This window comes from Acomys minous (genome assembly GCF_964271855.1).
Source record: "Acomys minous genome assembly, chromosome: 15".
Lineage (NCBI taxonomy): Eukaryota > Metazoa > Chordata > Mammalia > Rodentia > Muridae > Acomys > Acomys minous.
In genome coordinates, this window is record NC_140497.1 from 84,877,716 (window position 1) to 84,892,631 (window position 14,916).

The following is a 14,916-nucleotide window of genomic DNA, read 5'->3' on the forward strand; positions in this document are numbered from 1 at the left end:
GGTTTTCTTTTCTTTTCTTTCTTTCTTTCTTTTTTCCTCCAGTTTTGTGAGACAGAGTTTCTCTGTGTAGCTTTGGATGTCCTGGGCTTGCTTGGTAGATCAGGCTGGCCTCGAACTCACAGCAATCTACCTGCCTCTGCTAAATGCAGCTTAATTTATAGCTATGCCAATGAGACTATTCAGTCAACAAACACTGTATGAAGAACTATATACAGAACACCTAAAGAGGGATAAAGAGTAATTTCACTTTTTAGGCACTATGAGAGATAACCAAGGACCCATGAGCATTGTCACCTGTCCCTATTTATCTGACATCCTGTGTGCCTGTCTTTGTCTTTAGAATGTTTTGAAAGATGAATGGACATTGCTGCTTATTTTAAGAAAGCCGTGGCAAAGTCTATTGAGAAGCGTCAGTTTCCCCCTTCCTGCACCTTGGTCTCCAGCAGCTTGGGTCATGAACAGCATCACCTTTAATGCTGACGGCTCCATCCAGTATAAAGAAAAGGCGTATCTCTCTGCCTCTGAAGCCCTGGATGCTTACATTGATGACTTTCACTTAAGCTGTGAGCCTCCCGACCTTAATGACACAAAGGGTAATGTGGAGCAGAGCCCTCTTGAATTACTGGCTAAGGCAAATGGTGGTAAGCTTGCATTATTCTCAGAGTTCAATTTTAAGTTCATAGAGAAAGCCGATGCTTCATGTGGATATAATTTTAAAAGGAAAGTTGTCCCCTGCTTGCAGTTTGTCAATCTTTCTGTAAGATTGTCAGAAAATCTTATGGCTTCAAAGCTTTTCCAGCTCTGAGTTCTTTTGACTTGAGAGTTAATACAGACACCGAATCAGTGCTTTTATTATTTGAATGTTTCCTGGGGAAGAGAACACATACCTCATTGCAGACAGTGAGCCAGCAGCAGGCTAAAGACAGGAGGGCAATTTACAGGAGCCTGGGTCCGGGATAAGTGGCAAGAGCACAGGCAATTTAGGTCAGCTATACCACTGAAAAGGAAAAATCTCTCTCTCCCGCCTCCCTCCCACAACTGTGTTTTGGGCGTGGCCTAATGAACTCCTCCCCTCACCATTGTTAACTTCCCTGTGATTCTTGCAGAAGAGCATGGTCTTACCAGCTCTCCACTCTGATAGGACAGAAAGTTAGTGGATGCAATCTCAATTGCAGCTGTAACCAATTGCAGCTGTAATTGTAGCTGCTGGTGGTTCAAAAAGGCAAGGACTAGGTGGAACTTGCAGGACGATGTTCCCACAGCAGTGTTAATTACAAACAGGCAAATCCCAGCCCCTGATGCCTAAGGCCTTGGGCCCTATGACTGGAATGTTAGTCATGTAAACTGCCCAAGCCTCCTTGTAACATGAGAATAATTCTAAGTATACTTAATATTTTCCTTGATTGAGGTGGGAACTAAATGAATGGTGAAATGCTATAAATTGTTGAAGGTATAGGTCCTTGATATTTTTTTTTTCTGAGTGACACTGAAAAGAGGTAGATTTCATGGGGTCATGTGACCTCGAGGTCTGGTTTTCACTCTGCTGGTGACAACTAGATACAAGAAGAGCCGCTTTCACTGCCTGAGTTTTAATTTTCTTGTCAAGAAGATGTGAATACGTTGAACTTTATGAGCGTCATAATTTTGAAACTATATTGTGTAGATGGCAGAAAAATAACATTGGTCAACTCCAGTATTCTCAACATTTCTCATTTAAAAGTGCCATTTAAAGAAGTTGACAAAATACCATCCTGGCACCAAAACCAGGCGTGAACCTAAATTTGTGGTTGACTTTGAAGACACCAAGGAAATAAAATTCTACAATTTTACCTTCTCTTATATTTATGTGCAGAAATCACAGATATGCCACTAACAGGGGGAATATCTTTCCTTCCTCTAACCCGATATTTTAAAGGCTCCATATCAGTGTACATAAAAGGACACTGTGCCTTACCAAAATAAGGTGCCACTTATGGCCACTTCTTCTAGACCACTATGAGTAGGTTTGCCAGTTTGTTGCGCGCTCAGAGCTTTGGAATGCAAAGTTAGAAGAGGCTTCTCGATGGTTTTCAAGCGAAAACAACACAGAGCTGCGTGAGGATGCTGCACGCGGCCCTACACGGCAGAGAACTGCATTTCTTTTTGCTAACTTGTCTGACTGTAGTATTTGACATGGTCCAATAAATGGAGAGAAATGATACGGGGGATCGAATGTGGAGCTGTGGTTAAGTGGCTACATCATCTACGCAATTGAAGTGCAAAATAAAATGTAATTTATTCAGCAGCACTGCAGCTTTTCTTGCCAAAGCCTTTCTCTTCTTTTCCTGCAGTTTCTGATAGAAAGATTTTTTTTTCTGAGTCAGTTTTTCTTCTTGAACGGAGAGAAGAGGCTGGGTAGTGGCACTTGCTCGGGGCGTCTTCCGGGCAGGTGCATCTTCTCTGGGCCTTCCCGAGCTATTAGCTATACAGTCTTCACTGCTTTTGCACTTTATTATTAGGAAAAATGCAATTGCTGCACCCTGTTTTTCTGAAAAAAAAAAAGCATAAAGTATATATAGAAAATTCCCCAGAACAGAAATGAATATAATTCCAACATGAGAGAGAGAGAGAGTTACCATCAATAGTTCTCTGCAATTTGCTCCCTTTGCCATTCAAATATGTAATAGAATCATCTGATTATTGCTTTCTCTGCAAAGCCGATTTTGTGAATACGATTCAGATCATTAACGTGGTTGTATTTTGGGGTGTGTGGGGTTTCCAATAGGACATTCTGTGAGATTTTATTTATTTTTATGTGTATGGGTGTTTTTTTTTGCCCGTGTGTATGTCTGCACACCGTGTATATGCAGTAGCTATAGAGGCCAGAAAAGAGTGTTGGGTCCTCTGGACCTGGTGTTTTTAAACAGCTGTAGCCATATAGGTGCTGGGAATTGAACTCTGGTTGTCTGGAATCACAGCCGTTCTCTTAACTGCTGGACTCTCTCTTCTCGTCACAGAGAATTAGGTTGTTTCAGCACAGCATTCTTGTTTTACATGTCCGTGAAGCTGTCTTCAAAGGTTAGATTTGTACTGTCAGCTGTCTCCTGGAAAAGACCAGCAAACCTACTTCATTTGCTCTGGGTAAGAACAGAAGTGATCTTCATTCCCCGTAGTCACTCGCATAGATGCCATGAGCCCCTTTAAATTCTGCCAGGCTCCCGAGTAAACTCTGTCACTATGTTTATTTAACATCTGCTTTTTTTCCTCTTTGTTCATTGCCTGGTAATAGCCTCATTTTGACCTTTATGCACTTTAAACCCTTAACGTCATCCAGGATTTGTGTCGTCAGTACATAGGGTGGGGGTCCTGAGCTGCTTTACAAAATAACTCCAGGGAGGGCCCTTGTCAGGAGCTAAAGTCTGGTTTACCCTCAGCCCTAGAGCTTGGATTTTTATCCTGTGATCTATATGGATGCTTTCTGCACTCCTTTCATTAGTTTAGTTACAGTGATTGTTAAATACCTTGGCTGGGCTACAGGGCCGGAAGGTTTAGGCACCTTACCTATTCACTAATTCTTGCAAGTGGACTTGGTAGTCATTCTTTACTTCCTTCAAACACTGGTCTTTGAGTTGTGTCTGTTAGGTCCCATGGGCTCTGTCTTGATCATCTACAACCCCATTCTACCCCCCGCAAGCTAGAGGATACAGCAGCAAATCTTCCTGTAACAGCCCATCATCATCTGTGGAAGACCTGGATTCAGCTCCTACTTTACACTCCATTTCAGTTTCTCTTGGTTACAGAAATACAAACGCACACACTCACACTTACACAGTCACACACACACATACACACTTGCACACAGATACACACAAACACACACACTTACACAGATACACACAAACACCCTTACACACACTTGCACACAGATACACACAAACACTCTTACACACACTTGCACACAGATACACACAGACACACACACACTTACACAGATACACACAAACACCCTTACACACACTTGCACACAGATACACACAAACACCCTTACACACCCTTGCACACAGATATACACAAACACCCTTACACACACTTGCACAGATACACACAAACACCCTTACACACACTTGCACACAGATATACACAAACACACACACACTTACACAGATACACACAAACACCCTTACACACACTTGCACACAGATACACACAAACACACACACACTTACACAGATACACACAAACACCCTTACACACACTTGCACACAGATACACACAAACACCCTTACACACACTTGCACACAGATACACACACACTTACACAGATACACACAAACACCCTTACACACACTTGCACACAGATACACACAAACACACACACACTTGCACACAGATACACACAAACACACACACACTTACACAGATACACACAAATACCCTTACACACACTTGCACACAGATACACACAAACACCCTTACACACACTTGCACACAGATACACACAAACACCCTTACACACACTTGCACACAGATACACACACACACTTACACAGATACACACAAACACCCTTACACACACTTGCACACAGATACACACAAACACACACACACTTACACAGATACACACAAACACCCTTACACACACTTGCACACAGATACACACAAACACCCTTACACACACTTGCACACAGATACACACAAACACCCTTACACACACTTGCACACAGATACACACAAACACCCTTACACACACTTGCACACAGATACACACAAACACCCTTACACACACTTGCACACAGATACACACAAACACCCTTACACACACTTGCACACAGATACACACAAACACCCTTACACACACTTGCACACAGATACACACAAACACCCTTACACACACTTGCACACAGATACACACAAACACCCTTACACACACTTGCACACAGATACACACAAACACACACTTACACACACACACACTTACACACACACACACACATACACACACACACCACCCTGTTTGATCTTGAGCTGTATCTAGCCATTGAGATGCACTAAACACAAGATGCCCAGCTACCTTTCCTATACTCTTCCTGGTGACTGTGTGCTCTCAGCCCACCCTCCCTGGTTTCTTGTAGTCCTAGTTCTCACCTCAATTTAGATGTCACTGTTCCTGACACCTCTCTCCTCCTTGCAATGTCTAGTTTATTGCTCTTATTATGTCCGTAGTGCCTGTAACACCCCATAGAATGGCATTTAACACTCAGCCTGGTCACTGGCTTGTCTCCCTCAGTAGAGTGATGGACCATCTAAGGGCTGGGTCTCGTTTACTTCTCAGAACTGGCCCTGGGGTGGCACGGTCAGTTTCTGGTGAAGAATAACGCGCTGTTCCCATGGCCACGCTGCAATGTCTGTAACCCCACAACTTTGTTTCTTTCCCTTCCCCTCAACTAGAGCTCCCATTTCTACCAAAGTATAATTCCTATAACAATTATTTCTCTCCACTCAGTGGGTCATAAGTAATAATAATAATAGTGGGACATAAAGTCAGGAGGGAGATGGGTTGATGGTACCCAGTGGGGAATCAGAAGGAGATAGTAGGAGTATACAGGACCAAAATACATTCTATTCATGTATTTCAAAAACTAAATAATAATATTATTAAAAGAACTTTTGCTTTCCTCTGCACTGTTTAAATTGTTTGTATATTTTGATTTAGTTATTCTGAACTTACTTGTGCTTGTCTTGTGGTCAGGATGAATATGGGCTGCTCGGCACCAGGTGCTGATGCTGAGGGCATCCTCAGGCATGTCCAAAGTGAAACTGATAAGGGAGAATGGAACATCCCTAGTTCTTCCCACATTTCATCACTTAGGATTTCCTTGAGTCGGCTGCTCATACAGCCATGACCAGCTCTTCTTCCCTTGATCTGACTTCTGTGATGGTTTCAATGAGAACGGTTCCCATAGGCTCATATGTTTGAATACTTGGTTGCAAGTTGGTAGAAATGTTTGAGAGGGATTCGGAGGTGTGGCCTTCCTGGAAAAGGCGTGTTAATGGGGGGTGGGCTTTGAGGTTTGAAAAGCCCAGGCTTCCCAGCTAGCTTTCTCTGGCTTGTGCCTGTGGTAGATCAGGATGTAAACTCTTGGCTGTTGTTTCAACGTCATGTCAGCGGACATGCGGCCATGCGGCCATGGTCCCTCCTGTGACGCTCATGGACTCCTCTGGAGCAGTGAACCCCAATAAATGCTTTCTTTTCTTAGCTTCCCTGGTCATGGTGTCTTGCCGTGGTACCTTCTCCCAGCAATCGAAAGACAACTAAGACAACTTCTTTCAGCCTGTCTCCAGAGAGCAGCCTCACTAGTTCCGGCTTACCTGCTGGTGTTCCGTGAGCACCTGTACAGCCCACATTTGATCTTTATGTCTTTTTTACTTCATCTTCCATGAGTCACCGCTGGTGTCTCAGTTATTAATACTTCTACAAAGCTGGCGGAACTAAGTAAGTGGCGCTAAACTGACAGAGCACCCTGGAGGATTAGTCTCATGATGTGTCAAATAAAGCTGTGTTTTTCTAAAACGTGGAAATTTATGATTGCATCTACCATGAGCACCCAGTGATCAGCTTCTCGTGGCACATCTCAGCCATTGCAGAGAAAGTTGGGGACATGGCTGACAAGAAGTCAGACACACTTACCTTGAAGTTTTACCATCCTGATTCATTGCCATGTTCTGTTCTTGTCTGAGGAACTTTCTCCCTTGCACCCTCAAAGGAGTTTGCAAACATTTTCTGGGCAACATTTTGTCTGTTTCTCTTAAAAGTAAAATGATGTTCTTTCACAGGGAAACTGTGCTGAGAGCTCCAGAGAAAAGCATCTCTTGGAAGATTATGGCAAAACTGTGAGCAGCTTTTGCTTGAAACATTAAGCCCTTGAATATGCCTCCCTCAGCCTTTATGCTCATGTGTGGAGAAAACAGTCCAGCAGTGCCGTAGCAGCCTATTTTGTGGATGAGAGGGTTGTTCTTGTTCCACAATAATAATAATAAAAAAAGATCGGAACTATCGATTTGGAGGCATACGGATGCGCAAGCCAGAGTGGGATGTCAATGGACCTACAGAAGAAAATGTTTCTATGTTATTAAAACCAGCTGTGAGGCTGTTTGAGCCTTTCATGCTACTTTTCCTATCTCTGGGGCCATCTATCCTGTAACTTATCTGAATTTTTGAGGTGTGAGAATAGAGCCTGTTCAAAAGTCATCTTGTTATTCTAAAGATGTTACAGTTACAGAGCAATCCGTGCTCCCTCCTGAGTGAGCTATCAGGCTACCTGTATGTGGCTTCTAAAGAATACTAAGTAATGGGCTTGGATTTAAGGGCCAAGCATGAGCTTTGTTCTGAGTAGGAGTGATCCCTGTCCTTAAAAGCCTCATGGTTTGTGGGAAATGCAGGTACCATGGCAGCCACAGTCATACCACAGTAGAGCAAATGCAAGCAGGGAAACATATGAGGGGGGGGGCTCTGTGAGCAAGACAAGCATCAGGGCAGGGGCTGAGAAGCTTTATGTACATATGGGTTGTCTGCTGACATTTGAAGGCCAAATAGAAGATGGAAGGGCAAAAGATAGTGATCGTGAGCATTCAGAGGGAGCTGCGTGACTGGGAGAGGCCGGCACACACACACACAGGAGGCCGCTGGGGACAGGATGAACACAAAGTGTGAGGGGGGGGTGCTTAGTCCCGCCTCCTGAGAGGGGGTTTACACTTCTGTCTTCATTCTGCTTGTATCGCTCTGCTTGTTCTGTGTCCACCCAGTTCCTCATACAGTTTTAGTTGTTTCCAGTAGAGAGACAGTCACGAGGATATTCTGTAGATGTTCCCTACATAATTTATCTCCGAGACCCTAGGCTTTCATGATAGAAGATGCAAGTGTTTAAAACTTAGATAAGATTTTGAGGAGAGTGCCTTTAATCCCAGCACTCAAGAGGCAGGGGCAGATGGGTCTCTGAGAGTTCGAGGCCAGCCTGGTCTACAAAGCGGGTACCAGGACAGACGAGGCTATACAGAGAAACCCTGTCTCAAAAAGACAAAAATAACAAGAACAACAAGAAATAATTTGGAGGATAGTTCAAGTGGATGAGCTAGGTTAGATTACTTTTTTCCCCGTGGCTCCAACTAACTCCTAGAGTCCTTGTCTCTGGCCTATCTAATGGAGAACGTCACACTGACCTAGCCACTCAGTCCTTCTTGGCCCTCTTCAGCTGGGTCCCCACTGCCGTGAAGGTGTTTCCAAAGGTCCATGTCACCATTCTGTGCTGCAGGTCACGCTCTCACATGTTGTGCCCTTGCAAACCCCATGCCTACTTTCTGGAACTCCTCTCTGTCATATGTATACCTGCATATGCAGGTTCTGAGCATCCTTCAAAACCGTCCTGTTTCTTTTCTGCCTCCGTGCCTGGCACTCCACCGTGCTACCCGAGTACCCTGATGGTGGTACTCTCTGTTAGCAGTGATGGTCTCAGTACTCCACTGAGAGGGTTACTGTCTTGGTTAAGATTGTTGTTGCTGTAAGGAAACACCACGCCCCAAAGCAATTTTAGGAGGAAAGGGTATTTTGGTTCATCATCAAAGGCAATCAGGACAGGAACTCAAGCAGGCAGGAACTGGTGCAGAGGCCATGGAGGGTGCTGCTTACTGGTCCATTCCTCATGGCTTGCTCAGCCTGCTTTCTTATAGAACCCAGAACTACCATCCTGGGAGATGCCCCACCCACAGTTGGACTGGTCCTTCCCTATTGATTACTAATTAAGAAAACATAATTTTCATTAGTCTGTAAAACATAAGCCTCCAGTCTTACCTGCTTACAGTTCTGAGTTCTAGAGATGTTTATCTTAACTGAGAAACTGAGTTTCTTCTTCTTCTATAGACTGTGCCAAATTGACATAAACCCAGTCAGCACAGCTGCCTAATGCCAGTTCACCACATAACATAAAATATCACTTATATTATATGTCTGTACGCATGGTACTTTCCATGGATCTTATTATGTGTCAGGAAATATTTCACATTGTGTCTACACTCTGCCATTGTGTTCTCACAACCAAACTGTGAGATGTTACTCCTGAGTTAACAACAACAACCACAACAACAACTCTACAGAAAGAGGCTATGTAAAATGCCAAGAGGCACTCAGCTACAAGATGTCACCTTTGGTTTGAGTCCAGCTCCGGAGCACCTACTCCGTCCAGCGCTAGATGGAGGACCAATACCCTGAGACTCATTGTGAGTGTGATTATCTGAGTTTCAAAGATGGTCACAAGTTGACAGACTCAAATCCATGTGTAAATTCTTGGTTCATCTTAACAAAACATAATTAACAAGCAGGAACTGAGCCAAAAAAAAGTGAGAAAAACCATTAAAGTTGGGGAGACAGCAAGGGGCGTGGCTGAGTAGCTCTGGCTACTTGGTAAGTATTGGGGCCACTTGTCCGCGCCCTTCCTGACCAGCAGGAATAAGACTCAAGACAACCGGGTTCCTTCTCAAGACGGTTTACTCAGGAATGAATCTTTAACAGCTTCGCTTGGCGGAGAATGGCCCCGCCCCCAGGCAGGCAAAGGCTTATACCCTCAGCAAGAGCCAATCAGGGAGAGCCATGTGTAGCCTCCCCATAGGTCTGAAAGGAGTCATGGAGACGTAAGGCTTGATGCCCGTGCTGATAGCCATATAAGGACTTGTTTACTGGGGGGGGGGGGGGTGGAAGGCGGAAGCCAGCGCCATCTTTAGGCGTGGCTGCATCGCAGCTCTCGACAGCCACTGTTATTGAAATCACTTTTAAAGCAGTGAGGAAGCAGCAGTAGATACAGGGATGGACGCAGGGCACTGGACTTCCTGTGAACACTAGCCTGAATTTGTTCCCACACTCGACCTGCCTTGCAACTCCAGCCAGTTGGCTTAATCTCTTTCTCTCTTCTCATATGAAACAGGGGAGCTGTCAAGGATGATAACATTGCAAATAAACTTAGATGATCAATGTGAATATTCCCAAAATATTTATGTGTGACATCATCGCTGTCCCCAGAAATGATCTATTTACCTCGGTAGAATAAAGTATAAAACATGGCATTTCTCAGAAACTTTGACTTTTTCTTTTAACTCTTAGCTCTCCCTCAAATCTATAACAAATATGGCTATGTGTTCATGAGGAAAAACCTCGCCCTAAGTATCAGGGACGCAGAAACAGCTCCTGCAATTGTCTGTATCAGCTTACAAGGCCCTAAGACCTAACTCATGTGATAAAGAGCATTAATGGCAACACACAAGCTCTCACTGTTCACAGTGCGTTTATACTCACACAGAATTTGCTGCATTTCCTGTGAAATTACAATCAGTGTATCTCACTCTTTTAGGCAGTTTAAGTAACTTATTGTATCAGAATTTTGCTTAGTGGTCTACCCCAATTATGTCTGAAACTTGAAATTTATATTCTGTTTGCTTACAGCTTTCCATTTCTCTCCGTCCTGCATTAGCATACGATAGGCACGCACACGGGGAATTGTATAAAGCAGATAATAGGACCAGGAGGGCTCAGGGGATCCATAGAGGATTCCACAGCCCTCTAGGAAAACTGGTTCCTAAGGGGCTCAGCTTTTGATGGATAAAATGAAAGTGGGAGTATCATTAAACTAAAAGAGATTGCTTCACTTAGCTCTTCAACCTTTCTTACATTAAGAAAAAAAAAAGCATAAGAACACAAGGAGAAAGATCTGAAATTGCTGGCAAGAAAATGCTCAACAGTGATGAATGAAACAACTGAATTATATACTTCAGATATTACTGTTTGTTATTTCATTTTTAATTGTTACTACATACATTTTACATATTGAAAGTATGTGAAATACATATATATATATATATATTTTTTTTTTTTTACCTTAAAGAATCAGTGAAACTACACCCAGCTCTAAATTTGTACTACTGATGAGCATATGAAGCCCTCTATAGTTCGCAAGGATGTCATCCATCTTTAACCCCTTAACTGCTGTCACCCTGCTCTTAAGTACACTGCTCATATATTGTGCCTTAGAGCTTTTCTCTTCTGTTTCTCCGGTGTACATATCACACAGCGGCCTTGCTGTGTGGGTGTGCTTGTCTGTGGCCTTGCTTATCAACCATGGCAGACTGAGTGCACCCTAACCTGCAGTACGTGATTGCCGTCACTTCACTCTTCATGTGTGTGTGTGTGGCCGTGTCTGTGTGGGTTTAGTCACACAATGCGTGTGAATGTGCATGTGCATGTATGAGCATATGTGTGGGAGGTCAGTGGTTGACTCTGATCTCTTCATCAGTCTCTCTCTATCTTATTTCTTGAGACAGGGTCTCTCGCCGAACTTGGAGCTCCATGATTGGCTACATTGGGTAATCAGTGACCTTCAGGGAACCTTCCACGTCTTCCTTCCCAGATGAGAATACAGACATGCGCTTCTCCAGTAGTGCTGGGAAAGGGACTGCAGGTCCTTCTAACTACCCAGAAAGTTTTTTATCCACTGAGCAAAATTTTTAAGATCAGCATTAGGGTCACTCTTAGCTCAGGCTACCACAGTAGAAGTCCATTAAGTGGGTGACTAGGTAACAGACTGGTTCATCACAGTTCTGAATGGCAGAAAGTTCTAGCAAGGCCACTTCTCTTCCTGGCTTGAGGAAGATCACCCTCTCGCCATTGAAAAGTCCCTGGTGTCTCCCTCACCCTTAGAAGGACAAGGATTCTCTTTTTTGGGTGGCCATGTTGCATGTTGATGGCTTCATTTAACCCCAACTTCTCAAAAATTCTGTGTCCAGTGTAACCATGTGGTAGGGCGGGGCTGTGGCAGAGTGCCGATATATGAATTTAGGGCAGAAGGGGATGCAGTTCAATCCACACAAAAAGTCCTTGCAATTGATGAAGGGTTGACTTTATTTGCTTTTTTTCTTTTAATATGGTAGCTATAAATGGCTTCTCCCTGGAATATTTTTTCCCTGAATTAAAACAAAAACATCATTTCTAGATATACAATTCAATAGCATATAACAACACAAACATTATTGTGTAACTCTTATCAAAGTCTATTTTCAAACTGTTTAATCTTCTCAAACTGAAGCACATAGATTACAGACTATCTCACCCCTCTTTCTGTCTCTATGAACTTAATTGTTTTGTATGCTACAATAATAATCATGTAATATTTATTCTTTAGTGCCTGGGTAATTTCTCTTTACCTAAGTTCTTCAAGGGTCATCCATTTTTTAATCCGAATGATATTCTACTATTCCATTTGCAAACTGTACATTATATCTGTTAAGCCACCTCTGGACACAACATTGCTTCCATAATTTGGCTGCTATAAGTAATCCTCATATGAACAATATTGTGCAGAATCTCCTGAAAGTCCTGCTTTTAAATTATACGGTATCTATATCTTTGTGGGTTTCTTCTGGTTTCTTCCTCGATCTCCCCACTGTTGCCCTCTGCACTTGCAGCCAGTGCTCTTCACTGCTGAGCCATCTCTATGGCCTCTAAGATATATATTTTTAATCTCTGGCCAAAGCAAACACATGCATTTTAGTAAATAAGATGCAAAGTACATGAGTGTATTCAGTGTTCAATTGGAACTTTATCTCCTGCTGATTTCTTGGGCTATCTTATATGCCTAACATTGTTAGATGCCTCATACTTTTTGTCTTCATGGAGCAGACCATCTGTGGAGGAAAAAGACAAACAACTAAGCAAATATGATGTCTGCTGGACTGAAGGCTATGACTGGGAAAAAGGAAGACAAGAAGCAAGCCCTGTTGTCTGGGATTGAGAAGTCTTGTGCCTACATAGGCTATATCAGAAAGCAAAAATTGGCATCCAAGTGCAGCTAGGAGACAAAAGCCTCCACAGACAGGAGTTGCTGCTATCCTAAATATGCCAGTAGTTTGGAAAATTGAGTGAGCATCATTGTACCTGCCAGTTGAGTATGTGGAGTGAACAAGATAACCTGCACCCTTTGTTTTGAAAATATCCCATGAATCTGAGCATCCGAAAGGTTTTTCTATATTAAATCTCTTGAGAGAGACTGCTCAAAAGGAAAAGACTATGATGCATTTAAATGCCCCTAAAGATAAAAGAACATAATTCACTTGCAATGCTGACTCTTAAGTCTATGTCCCGGAAAGAGTCATTTTTCATCATTTCCAATAAAACCAACTTCAGATTCCAGCTGAAGCACTTGTAAATGGAATGCCATTTGTAAAGGGATTTCCCTATAATTAAGATGACTCTGCAGAGAAGGCTGTAAAAGGAAGTCTTCCACGGTTGGCTACAAAAAGAAAGCACTGAAATTGCTAAGTAATACTATAGATTTCAGAATTTATATGTATCTTTAACGCTGGTCTCATAAAAGGAATGATTATTTAACAGTCTAAATTCCCGAAAACGGTTTTCATAGTGGGGGAAAATGTAATACATACTGCTATAGCTCTTTATCTATGGATATTAAAATGTAAATTTCTACCTTGGAGCATGTGGAAAATCTTTTCACGGGATGAATCCTAAATTAAGCGTGGCAGGTGATTGTGATTGATCTCTCCCTATTACCCAGCGAGGAAACGAAGAAGCCTTCCTGCGGTATGAAATATAGCAGAACTCAGAGGGAAAAATGCTAAGATGGCCCATTTTTAAAGTCAAACATAAACCATATCACATCTCCTTGAAACTCTGAATTGAAGCTTCTGAATCCTATGCCGTCCATCCAGCTGAGGGTCGCCTTGGACTTTGACACTCTTGAACTTGAGCTCAAGCACTTCAGATAATGTGCTAAGAGTATCATTTGGTGACGGGATTTTACTAACCAAGATGTACGAAGCCTGAGATTGCCTAAACCGTGGTCAGAGGCCACACTACAAAGTAGGTAAGGACACAGCCCATGGTACCCGGAGTCTTACTTTCCTGGTTCAAATCTAGGCAGCTTTAGAAATGTCAGCAAGGTCTTTGGCAGTATTCTTCTATGGCTTGAAGTTGAGTGAGGGAACTCGGGGGTGTGAGCTGATGGGTAGGGAATCCGGGAGAGTATAATCAAAATACATACTATATTCATCGGAAATTCCCAAATAGCAAAAAAAAATCGGTTTTTTCTAAGTTAATTTCTAGTCTTCTGTAAAATTAGGGTAATAGTAATTTCATCCGCATGGTAACTTTAGTGCTGTAGAATTTTCATACTTAAAAATGATCTTTAAAATTAAGATAGCCGTGTTTCCACTATAGAGACTTACAGATTCTTCACTTTACCCTTTTGTGGATTTTTTAAAAAAAAAAACTTGTCCCTTAAACTCTATGTACTTTGGTTTTCCTATTTATAAAATGAATTTATATCATTCATAAAGAATATAGGTCCCACGCATGAACTGGACCTAGGCCCTCCACATAGATGTAGTTGGATGGGCAGCTCAGGCTTCATGTGGATCCACTCTGTCTCTCTGTGTCTGACATGGACTCTGTCGCCTGCTTTTCCATCACTTCCCCCTGACAGGACTGCCTTGTCAGGCCACAGGGGAAGAGGACCAACTCAGTCCTGATGCAGCTTGATGAGCTGGGCTGGGTGGGTAAGGGGCTTCCCTTTTCCAAAGGGGAGGGGAGGGGATGAGGCATGGAGGGTGGGACTGGGAGGGAAGGAGGGAGGGGGGTTATGAACAGGATGTAAAGTGAATAGATACATTAATTAAAAATGAGCAAACAAAAGAATATAGGTTCCCTTGTAGACCATGTGTGATGAACTTTATCCATATGAGCTGAGAACAAGAGTATGCAGAGTTATGTTAAAGTTTAAGGCCTTGGATTTGAGAGTGTACTGTAACTTTCAGACTATAAGATGCACCTGACCATAAGACACACCCAGTTTTTAGAGCAGGAAAACAGTAATCAGACCATAAGGC

The 14,916-nt window shown here is 42.8% G+C and overlaps 1 protein-coding gene across 20 annotated transcripts in view; it reads left to right on the forward strand.

Moving 5' to 3' along the window:
* GRIP1 (glutamate receptor interacting protein 1) overlaps window positions 1-14,916 on the forward strand; it is a 625,712-nt gene that overhangs the window by 384,967 nt on the left and 225,829 nt on the right. The gene's annotated exons all lie outside the window — the stretch shown is intronic.